We start from the raw sequence: 12,148 nt of genomic DNA, 5'->3' as shown, positions 1-12,148 counted from the left end.
TGGATCTGACAGTAAGTTGAGGACTCAGAAAAACGAGACGTCCCTGATTCTGGTATGGCATTCAGTAGGGCATCTGGGATGAGGACTGCTCCAGGCCTGAAGGCTGCGTCATTTCCACCTCCTACAAGCACCACATCCCTACCCAACAGGGTAAGACAGGTTCGCCAAGCATCTCCCTCAGCAGCTGTCACAGGTACTACTGGAGACTCTGGACAGCCTCATCCTGCCTGACCTCTGCAGCTTGCCAAAGGGCCAGGAGGCTACACTTGGCTGCATCCTGCTATCAGGGCCTTTGTGTATAAATTAAAATGTATTTAACCCCATATGCAAAATGCAGTTCAAGTTTAAGGGATCACTTGGTACCCCTGAGGATTCACCTGTACCAGACAGGGGTACCTTCTCCCTGGTGGTGACCCTTTATCTGGGGCTCAGCCTGGGAGGAAGCCTGTCTGGTGCTGTTGGTGTTACTGGGTGGAAGGGGCTGTGTGCTGGATCCGGCAGCCTGCCTGCTGACCCTGGCCAGCCGCACTTGCCAGCACCATACAGTGAAGTCTGTGCTCTCTGCCCTTCACTCAGTGACTGTTTCTTTCATCTTTTCCCTTTGCTAGCACTAAGCTGCACCCCTCCAGGGGTTTGCCTAAACTTTGAAGTCCACGGTGACCATGAAGCATTCAAATACAAGCAACCTAATTATTGTCCTATTGTAGTTTTCCTGCTAAACTGCTCCTGGAAGAGAACCAGAAGGGTGGTGTTTGCTTTCCTCCCCATAGCGCTGTGAACAGCCGTCACCTTGAAAGGAAATCTGTTGATCTCTCACTTTCTGAGTCTGACCTACTTTCTGAGTCTGGGAAAGGGAGAGAAGCTGCTGTGTGCTGCAGCTCACAGCCTCTGAGGGCAATGTGCTCTGAAAGGGGAGTGTTGGCACACGCGGCAGAGGCTGTACCCCGACAGCAGTGACAGTGGCAGCTTTGGGGATGACTGGGAAGAGCAGAGACCTGCCAGCAGACAGTTATAGACACTGAAGTATAAGGGGTTTTTAGTGATGTTTCCTCTGGGCGCCAAAGGAGCAGATTCTGGCTGGATTTGCAGCGATATGCAGTACAGAGCCTGCCGTCCATCACACTGATGTCTGTAAGAGGGTTCCCCTAATTAGACAGCCCATTTCAGAGCTTCATGCCCATCTGCTTTCTGTCAGAGCACGAGCACGGCCCTCCCTCTCCCTAACTCCAACCGAACACATGGTTTCTCTTCATCTACTGCTAACATCTAGATGTGCTTGTTGGGAACTGTTGGCTGGCAGCAGAAGTGGCTGCACACCCGTGGCCCAGGAGAGGAGGGGTTTGCAAAGGCTCTAGGGTCTGTTCAGGATGGCACGTGAGACTGGCTCCTCACTGTCTATCCCCCAGCGTCTCCCAGTTCAGCAGAACCGAGCTGGACACCTGGCAATGAGTCCATGGTGCAGACCTAGCACTAGCCAGGTGCAAATGGGTGTCACACGTCCGCCGGTCACCTGTAGTGTGGGATGCGTGTCACAGCCAGCAGTGCTGCCGGCAGCTTTTCTCGCGTCCCACCCCCAGGGTCCGTGGGCAGCTGCCTCTCCTCTCAACAGCTGTTCTCACTTGTGCTGCCTTTGCCTCCAGAGCTATTGCCTGAGATCATTCTGCCTTGCACAAGCCTTCCATCTAACGAGTCAGCTAATTACATGATTGATTTCCTTTGCATCTTTTAGGAATATTATACTGTGACCTAGCCGGGGTTTGGAAAGTAGACAAAGACCCTGAAGAAACCACATGGCAAATGCTTGTCAAAAGGCCAGGCTGGCTCCTGACCCTCCGCCTGGCGTTTGCTGTGGCATTGGTTGTGTCGGTGTGTTCAGTGGCCGCAGTGGATGCCCTTGCTCTGTGCTACAGAGAAGGATGGAAAAGGGGCCGCAGCTGAGGTGCTGGAATCAGTGTGGCATCGTTTCAAAGCCTGAGCCTGTCCTTGTGGGTGCATTTCTGATCCATCTCTACTGCTGAGGGCCATCTGTGGCTTAGAAAGAAGCCCACAATTTTTCCTGAGTCCCAGGTGCCTCATGATTAATTTTTTTTTTCCCTGGAAAAGTCATGTCTCACTCCCAATCGCTCTGTCTTCAGTGAGTGAGACAGAGAGATGGCTATCTGTGGGGAAAGAGCAGCTTGTTCACGTGGCTCACATACAAGCTGTGGTTGGCCTTGGGCAACCCTGAGGCAGAGATGTTCCTCCCAGAGCTCCTGTGAAGAAGCAGCGATCCGGTAGGTGACATTCACGCCACACGCGCAGGACTGGACTCTGCCCCTGTGGTACCCAAAAGCACTGGCAGCAGCTCTGTGGCAGCAAGCTGAGGGGTCCTGAAACCTGGAAGAGAGGTGTCACTTCAAAATCACAGCAAGCACTGACCAGAGCCAAGAGCTCCCCACGGGGAAGTGCTGCAAAACTCCTGTTGTTCATTAGCAGGAGGATGTATGGGCAGAACTGCAGAAGCCAAGAGGTTTATTTGGGGAATTTGTTTTCTGTCTGACTTTTCTTAAAATTATAAAGATTTGCTGGAGGTTTTACTGTCAGAGATACCAAGCTAGATGGTATCTCATGGCTATTTGCCCGTTAGGTATATGGAGTGGTGGAACAAAAGATCTAGGAAGCTTTTAGCCCCCAGAGGCAGACAACCCATTAAATGTTGGCCCCATTTGCCCACTAAGTGGGGAAAAGATGACACCAGATCTGTGGGGGGAATCTCTTCCTGTCTCCACCATAACTCAGTTAATGATGATTTTGGGAGACCAACTGTTCTGCAGGATCAAGTCGCAGCACAGAGCAAGGGGCTGGCATGAGAACTGGCAGGAGATAATCAAATTGTAGTCGAGCAGATGCAATAACAGAGGAAGATAAATGGGTGGGAGTTAAGAGGGAAGCAACAACAATGATAGGGACTGTAAGACCTGATAGATTAAACAAGATAAAAAGCAATAAATATGTACATTTCTAGTAAACAAGGATTAATGGGAAAGAGCAGATATTGCAAGGAGGGGTTTATTGGAGCCAGAAGGAGGAGCAAGGGGTAACAGAACTAACAAGGCATTATGAGGAAACAGAAACAGTAGCTGGTAAACCTTGCACCATTGCAACAGAGAGGAAAAGCAAGGACCAGACTGGTGGGACTCGATTATTAAGTTAGTAAAGAGGACAGGAAGGCAACTAGACTGTGGGGACGAGAATGACCAGACTGGCCTCCCCACACTTTGGTCTCACATCCACATGGCACAGAGGCAGGATGTGATGGAGACAGTCGTTCCTGTAGGAGCTCTGGTTCCCCCACGCCAGCTCCCTGCATGCAGCGGACTTGCTGCTGCTAGTTAGCATGGGGACCAAGACTTTCTTCAGCTCTCCTAGGAAGGGTGGTACCTTCACTCACCATAAGGATGCAGCCTCCCACCAGCAGCACCCACCGTTCAGTTTAATTGCCCACAGAGAAGCAGAGTTTGAACCCATCTCTCTTTTCCTCTACAGCAGGACCTTCAAGAGTCCTTCACAAGAAGCTTGCAGCCTTGATCCTACTGCACAGCCACTTTGCCAAATATCTTTATCCACAGGTTTGGTCACTACCTGCCTTCTGCTGCCATTGCAGAGACCCAGAGCAAGGAGGGCAGGGACAGGAGGATCATTTGGCAGCCTGAGCTTGCCAAGCTTTGGAGGGGCTTTCAGAGGAGCTGGGGACTGTGGCAGACACTTCTGGCAAAGGACAGGAGTGTGAATGCCTTACCCTGCTAAACTGTCCACCAGGTGCTGAGAGATGGGAGCCATTCATTAAACATAATTTCCCTTTTCCCATCAGGCTGCAGATTCTGCAGTGATAAAATTAATTAACAACAGCAATTAAACCAAAACTTTCCCTGTTTTGTCAGGATGAGTTATCAGGAGCTGAGTTTTATAATGGCTCCACCATCCAGGGGAGAGCAAGGGGCTGAAGTGTTCACAAGTTGTGATCCCCTGAGCATTAAATCACTTGGTTCTCCTTGGGGGAAAATCTATCAGGAGGCTTGGATCTGCCTCTAGGAAGGCAGGGAGCCAGACTGCCTGAATATCTAGGAAAAGGTCCTGATGGCCAGGAGAGCTAGAAGATGGGCTCCAGCTCTGAGACTGCAGAGATCCTGGGTTCATGGCCGAGACCAGAGGGTGAGAAGGGTCCTGTGCGCAGGCCTGCCCTTGTCTCTGTAGCAGAAACTGTTTCCAGGATCCCTCCCAGCCCACAAACAGAAAACTGTCATCAGGCCATGTGATGCCGTGGGTACGTTCTGCATCTATAAAATGATGTGTGGTGCTCCAGAGACCAACCCCAGCCTGGGGAAGATAAGGTACTCAAGCCTTCAATGTGCTGGGTACCAAGGTGGGTGGCAGAGAAGGGATTCGTGTCCCAGTCCAGCGCCATCTGATCACGAGAGGGATGCTGTTCCCCAGCCTGGAGCGGTGGCTGCCTCTCCACAGGTAGTGGCTCCTCTGAGACACTGTGGCCAGAGCTGCAGTGCTTGGGCAGACACAGGGCGAGTCTGTCCCTGCCCCGTGGTGGTACCACCAGCTTGTGGAAGTCCCTGGGTGACAGCCAACGGGATGTTCCGTGATGGTGCCACTCAGGCACCTCTCTCCCGACCACGAGATGCTGGCCACAAACCTCAGCAGTGAGAGCTTCAGCTCCTGATGTGCCCCTGAAGCATCTGGGTGATCTGCACTGCCAGGCACCCCTGCGACCTGCACACCGCTCCAGCCTGACCAGAGCTGATCAGGGTGATGGGACATTGCTCTTTGCCCAAAGCTGGGGTGAATAAGGAGAACAAAAGTGGTTTGGGCTGAGCACCAGCAATGCTTCTATGTCCACAACAGGAAAGCAACACGGATGGCTTGGTGCACTGCATCAGGACCCTGGGAAGGACCAGAGAGGTGATTTCTGTTCCAGAGTTTCAGTTTTTCTCCCCTGACAGTAAAAGGGAATGCAGGAGAAAAAGCTCAAAAAGAAGTGCTGATGCTGCCGATGCCCAAATTTTTAGCAGTATGAGTCCTAACTCTTACTTCTGAGAGCAATAAACCTGTCGAGTCTTTGCTCTTAATTAAATCAATTATATTAAGTAATTGAATTAAGAGCCATTTATACAGAGCCTGATTTTTTCAGGTCTTTGTGGAGCCTTTAAGAGAGCAAAGCTTTCAAGCAGGACCTTACTCTACCTTGCCAGTACAAGACAGAAAAGCCCCGGTGAAAGCCTGCTGCACAGAGCCAGGAGTGGATTTTGGCTCTGCATTAAGACATCAACGTTTACGTGTCCCCATGCGGGGCAGACGTCTAACATCGCAGTCTCTGACCTTGGAGGTTTCCAGATCGAATCAAATAAAAGCCCTGAGCAACCTTGTCTGGCCTCAAGCTGATCCCACCCTGAGCAGGAGGCTGGTCTAGGGACCCCCTGAAGACCCCTCCAACCTGCCTTCTGCCATGATCGCATCAGTCATTCATGGGACCTTGGCTCCGTCGTCTCTTCCACGGCTGCTAACTACTGATTCTGCAAAAATATTATCTGTTAGGTGACTCCCGTTAGGCTAACAGAAAATCTCTCCAGACACATATATTTTTTTCTTTTTTAAAGGAGTTTTGAGTTCAGGGGCCTGTGCTGCAGGAACACAGTGGCAGCAAACCCCGCAGCCGTGAGCAGAAGCACCTTGATTACAGGCTGTCTGCAACACCCGGGGAATGGTTCAGAACAAATAACATATTTTTTTTTTACCAGAAGCACTTCACAGTTTTTATATGCTTGGTTTTTAAATAAACGTAGCAGTATTGCCGCATACAACAAGTATACTGTCATTAAAGCAATAAAGAAAAGATTAGCACTTTGAGGGGAAATTTTCAATTTGCCTACAGGTGGCATTTAAAACCTCTTCATCGGGCTTTTTCCTTCCTCGTTCTCCGGAACAGGCTGCTTGCCTACCTGTCTGAGATAACAAAGTGGTGTCAGTGCAAGAATAATAAAAAAGTCAAATTAATCGTATTTAATTCATCTTAATTTTAAAGGAAATAAGCAAAAGGGCTGGGTTCCTATAGACACAGTCTCTGGCATGGAGCCTGAAGCTCTTTCCTTCACCTGCAAGTATCTATTGAAATGCCAGGGAAAGAGAGAATCCCTTCTATTTAAAAACTTTGCATTTGCTTTCGCTCCCCAGAGACGTCCCTGGTACACCGCAGCCAGAGGAGGAAACCAAATCTCATTGTGTAGTTCCAAGGGCTGAATCTTACAACAGACTGACTGTGGTTTAATAACAGGGACTTAATAGAAATACTGAACGTTTGCCTCACGCAAAATGGGGATCAGACTGAGCCAGAATACTTGAGAAAGGAAAAAATCTTTCAGCCTGCCTGTCTACAGCAAGAGGCTGAGAGATTAATACTGGCTTGATCCTGTGGGATTATCCCTGCTTGTGTATTTTTAATTTACGCACTGTTATGGATAGGTGCTTTGAACATCTAAATAAATAAGTGATTCAATTGCATAAATTCTCCATCAGATTTAATTTTCACATATTAAAGAATTATCCTGTAATGCCATTTGTTCCCGTGTCTTAATAAATAGATCTCCAGAAGATTTCCCACCCACCCCCCACCCAGTTTTGCAGTTAAAGATATTCACTAGTAATGCAAAATGACAAATCAAGCACTAATGAGAAGGAAAACCTTGTGGGAACCAAATCTCAGAAACACCATTCGGTACTTGGGTGCTTGGGATGCTTTGGCTGCGCTCCCCTCCTCTGACAAAGACACATCTTGGTGCTCTCCCTCCCAGTGTCCAGGCAGAGCCTCTGTGCCAGCACAGACAGACCTAATGCCTGTGTCCTCCTTGCTTTTGTGCACCACCTAATGGTTTTCTCACTGTTTCACACATTAGGAAAAGGGAAAAAAAAAAAAAAAGAAAAAAAAAAAGCCTTCCCAATGTTACCTGGCAGCATCAAAAGCAGAGAATTGCCTTAAATCTCCCTTGACTCCTGAGACAGAGCAATGGTCCGTGTGGCTGATGGCTGCAGACAGCCCTATCTGACTTCCTACCCTTTAGTTCAGGCAAATGTTTCCTTTCCCAGCTATGCTAGAAAGGGAACACACACCTCATAAGACCATAAATACAATTAAAACCCGTTTTCAGACTGTGCATGGAATAGTTATAGAAGAAATCTTCTTATGGATCATTCAGGTTTTAATAGGTAATGTGCTTATGTAGCTGGTCCACGTGAAGGAGGGTTATGGCTGCACAAAAATGGCCGGGAAGATGTTTGGATTTTGAAGATCAATTGTCAAGTCTTTACCTTAGGAAAAAAGATCATGCTTCTGTGGGAATGAGAGCATGGAGAGAGCAAGTACAGTGTGGAGACCTTCTGACAAGGCAACCATCTCCCCAGTTGCATTCTTTCCACACCGTATCTGAGGAGCACCATGATTTAACACATTATGCCAGGCTGCAGCAATGCACAGATGATGGATGTTCAAGAAGGAAAGGGGTATCTGAATCAAGGACATGCTTCACGCAGGGTGTCCCTTGGCACCAAGTCCTGGGACAGCAGCAAAGTCTTGTTTTGCTCCTGCCACGCCTGATGATACCAGAGAGAAAGGAAGCAGAGATGTGTCCAAACAGGGTATTTGTGTGGGGGTGAAAGCAGGACAGCCTGAGCAGAACCCCACACACAGGACAGGACCCAGGTGTGGGTCTGGAGAGCAGAGGGCTTTGGACCATCTGTATCTCCTTAGAGGGTGGCAGTGGCCACCATCCACCACAGACCCTAGTCCCTGAGCCATTCCTCCAGCCCTGTGCTGTGCTGCAGGGGGTTCGGCAATGCGGGGGATGAGCATGGCATACCCATCCCAGAGTCCCACAGCACCTCACATGATGGAGTGCGATGTGGTTGAATCACTTATTATGTCAAGATATTTATATTTATTATATTTGCCATTTTGGCTTTACATCCCCAGGTGTTGCTTGTCTCCACCAGCAGGAAAAGGGGACATTGCCTCTTCTTCCTTTCCCTGAAAAATTGATGCCCCACTTACATTGCTCACCACCCAGCCTTCAGCAGTTCCCTATTCCCTGGGAAATGTGAGGTCACTGCAAACACTGACGGTTCTGTGAGTTAAGCTAATCCACTGAGGAACAAGCAAGAGAGTGTTATACCAATTCTATGGCTTGGAGAGACCGTTTGGATCACCTACCCTCCTCTCTGAGAAAAAGCTCCTGTCCCTGAGCACAGTAACAGGATGCAGCCGGAGAAAGTCCTTGTCAGTCCTACCTTGGTGGTCTGCCCACTGAACCGTATGGGGTGTGCAGGGTGTACAGGAGCATCGCCTACGTGACCTGCCTGACCCAGGCATGCTGCTGAGTTGCTCAGCATCACTCCCGGACAAAACCCTGCAGCCACTGAGAGCAGGGCAGCACACACCAGAGCATGCCCAGAGCCTCCTGTGCCTGTGCCAGCTCCAGGCAGGACCTCACGAGCCCTGCCAAAGCCTTGCTGTGATGGGAATGGGAGGAGGAGGATACATGCAAGGATTTGTCTTTGACACAGAGAAACCATTTGGGTTTTGTTAATTGGATAACAAGGCAATTACAGCCTTGGATGTGTAATTCACTGGCTTGGAGTGTGCTTAGACCATATGACGTGGTTGTCTCCGTGTTGCTGGTGTGGTTTCGGTGAGCCCACTGCAAGGATCTGTTCAGAGATGAGAGCTTTCGCTCAGACGGATAGAGACTCGCAGCTCTGGCCATCCTGAGCATGACCCAAGGCTTGGTGGGCCCTGACCCAGCCTGCGGGGCTGCCCAGCCATCACGTCACCCCTGCAAGCACCACGAGGTTCGTGAGGCATTCACCTCCACCCCAGCACCTGCACTACCTGCGACCTGCTGCGCCACGGATGGAGCTCACATCACTCCACCCCCATGTCCAGGGCCACCCACTGCTCTCCTTTCTCCTGGGCAAGTGAGAAAGGACCTTTTCTTTCTTAGCTCCTCCATCACCCTGAAGGGCCATGCTCCCCCTTTCCAGAGCAAAGCACCCCAGATTTTCCTTTTCACTCACTGGCCTCCAACCGAACACCTTGCCTTTTGCAAGGGCAAAGAAAAGCTTTGCTTTTCTCCCCTTTTCCAGCAGCCAAATGTCCTTCAGCTCCCTCCTGCCCCATCCTGCAGCTCACGCCAGAGGCGCAGCACAACACCAGGCAGCACATCTACACGCAGAGCTCTGGGCAGCACCGGTGCTCAGCAAGGCTCGGTCGCACCAAGCACCCCCCACGACTCTGTGAGGTTTCACAGCCTCCCACCTCCTTGTTGTTCCATTTTTTTATTTTGTTATTAAGAACAATCCCCCCTTCCTTTGCACTTGAATGATGGCCGTATTTAGCCCACAAGAAGTACCTGCTGGCAGTGCTGCATGATGCACTCAACCTGGACTGCATGGGCATCCTCCGTCGGTGTGTGCAGGATGCTTCAGCATTCCCCTCCATTCTGGAAAAGGATTTAGGTGAAGTTTTGTAGCTCTCTTTAAAACTTCAGCCCAGCCCTTGTGCTCTTTTCCTTTGGGAATACAGGATCAAGCCTGGTAGCTTCTCTGCTGGGATCTTTCCTGCAGATCTCCCTTTTTAACCCTTTGGGCTTCCCAGGTCACTCATGAATATCTAGGTAAAGCAAGAATTTATGCATTTAACAACATGATTAGTCAGCCTTATACCCAGGGAGACCTCTAGGCATGCACAAATCTGTATTTGCTTTTTACTGAAGGTATTTTAAAAGCCTGAGTTTCAGAGTAAGTTGTAATGTCTTAATGAATTTTCTCTAGCCATATTCAGATATCTGTTCTGTGCCTCAAACATTGTTTTTTATTTTGTTTTGCACTGGAACGAGGAATACTCCCATTGCTATGTGGATATGTCATGAAACTACATATCTTTAATTTTTATGTCCCTGTTGTAAAATGACTTTGTGTTGTGTTTGCATTTTGAATTTGCTGGTGGAACAATAATATTCCATTTGGGTCAGAATTCGGGTCCTTGTACTATGATAAAATTTTATGCTTAATAAGAATAATTTCATTTGTTATGTGGGCACTGCAAGATGTATGATGCCCCTAACCATTCCCTTTGCTGCTTTTAAGTGGCCAGGTGTTTTGGATGCTGCGATAAGTAAGTACATTGTTGTCAGTCAGCCACCATAATTGGCTTTTGAAACAAAGACTTCTGGCTTTCGGAATATTTACAAGCAAGTTGTGACATTTTCGACAGATCAGGCAAAGCTGCTGACACAAAAAAAGCTTATTTTTGTGACTATCAGCAACATGACCTCCCAAAAGCAGTGATTGTTCTGCTTAGAGCTGACAATGAGGTTTCACATTCTTTCTCATATTCACAGCCTATTTCTAATACAACTCTGTAACAGAAACTGCACTTAAAGGGATATATTTCAGTGCTGTACATGCATTTAAACTCAGGTCAGGAAAAGTTTTGGCTTAGGAAATGTATTATTATGATTAGCTGCTGAATGCAGAAATACAGTACCCGGGCAGCATCAAAATTCCCACTTCTCCTTATCATCAAAGGATACTGAGAAGGGATATACAGTTGATCCACTGTCACATTTGCAAATGGCACATCCCTTGTAGGAGCACACATAGTTACTGGCTACAACTAATCAGTCTTACTGCATTCAATACTAAAAATGTTGTACTTCTGCTCACCTTCCTGACAGCAATTCCAGAGCCTGCACTTGGAGATAACCTAATTAAATGATTGTGAGTCTTTCTCATGGTTTAATCCTGGCTGGCAACTCAGCCCCACGCAGCCGCTCGCTCCCTCCCCCCACAGTGGGATGGGGGAGAGGGTCGGAGGGTAAACGTGAGAGAACTCGTGGGTTGAGCTAAAGACAGTTTAATGGGTAAAGCAAAAGCCGCACACGCAGGCAAAGCAGAGCAAGGAATTCATTCACCGCTCCCCAGGGGCAGGCAGGGGCTCAGCCGCCCCCAGGGCAGCGGGGCTCCAGCACGCGTAACCCCGACGTGGGAAGGCAAACGCCATCACTCCAACATCCCTCCTGCTTCCCTCTCCCCCACACTTTGTATGCTGAGCGTGGCATCGTATGGCCTGGGATATCCCCCGGGTCAGTGGGGTCAGCTGTCCCGGCCGTGTCCCCCCCAGCTCCTTGTGCACCCCCAGCCCGCTCGCTGGTGGGGTGGGGGGAGCAGGAAAGCCCTTGGCTCTGGGCAGGGGCTGCTCGGCAGGCACTAAAGCATCCCTGTGCTACCAACACTGTTCTACTAAATCCAAAACACAGCCCATACCAGCTACTAGGAAGAAAATTAACTCCATCCCAGTCGAAACCAGCACAACCTTTTATTTGCTGTGGTCATATCTAGAGTATCTTTGTGAGCTGCCACATGACACCACAATTTCTGCACATGAAACCCTTGATATTTTGTCTTTCTCTTGCTGAGTCTCTGCTCTGCATCACTGTCAAAGTTGTGACAGGCACTACAAAAATGGTGGTATATTCACATCTAAGCTTTACACTTCCAGCTCCTCAGGAGTCTAAAAATCAGTACAAAAGTTCAGCACAGCTAAAAATCTAGCCTGAATTTAGGTTCCAAGATGGAAATGACCTGATGTTGGCAAACTGATATTCTAGGAGGTAACCATAGAAACATTCCCAGCGGCGTATGTGGAAGATTAAAAGTTGCAAGAAGGCAGAAACATGCTCTGGATTAGTTTTTATTCGTGCAAGGGCATCACCCTGTCAAGGGATCATTAATTACATGTTCTAATTCTGCAGTTCTAAGGAGCTGCCTCCATGCGACTGCAGTTGCTTCCTCAACAGATGGACAGTCCCTCTTCTCCAAAGGAAAAGCAGGCCATGCACATGCACAGATGCACATTTTGCAGCTCTTGCAATTGCATTAAATGCATGCACAGGCATTGCAGCATCCCGTGCAGGCAGCTGTGCTGTGGCACTTGAGTCATTGAGCTAAAATCAAGGTTGATGCTGGGGAAAAGGCTTCTGCTTTTAAGTACAGGAAGAGTCAAACTTCGGAAGAGGGGTGGCTGTCAGAAATCTAAAGCTCTTAGCTCTGT

The sequence above is a fragment of the Falco punctatus genome, assembly GCF_963210335.1.
Source record: "Falco punctatus genome assembly, chromosome: 1".
Taxonomy (NCBI): domain Eukaryota; kingdom Metazoa; phylum Chordata; class Aves; order Falconiformes; family Falconidae; genus Falco; species Falco punctatus.
This window is presented reverse-complemented; position numbering follows the sequence as displayed.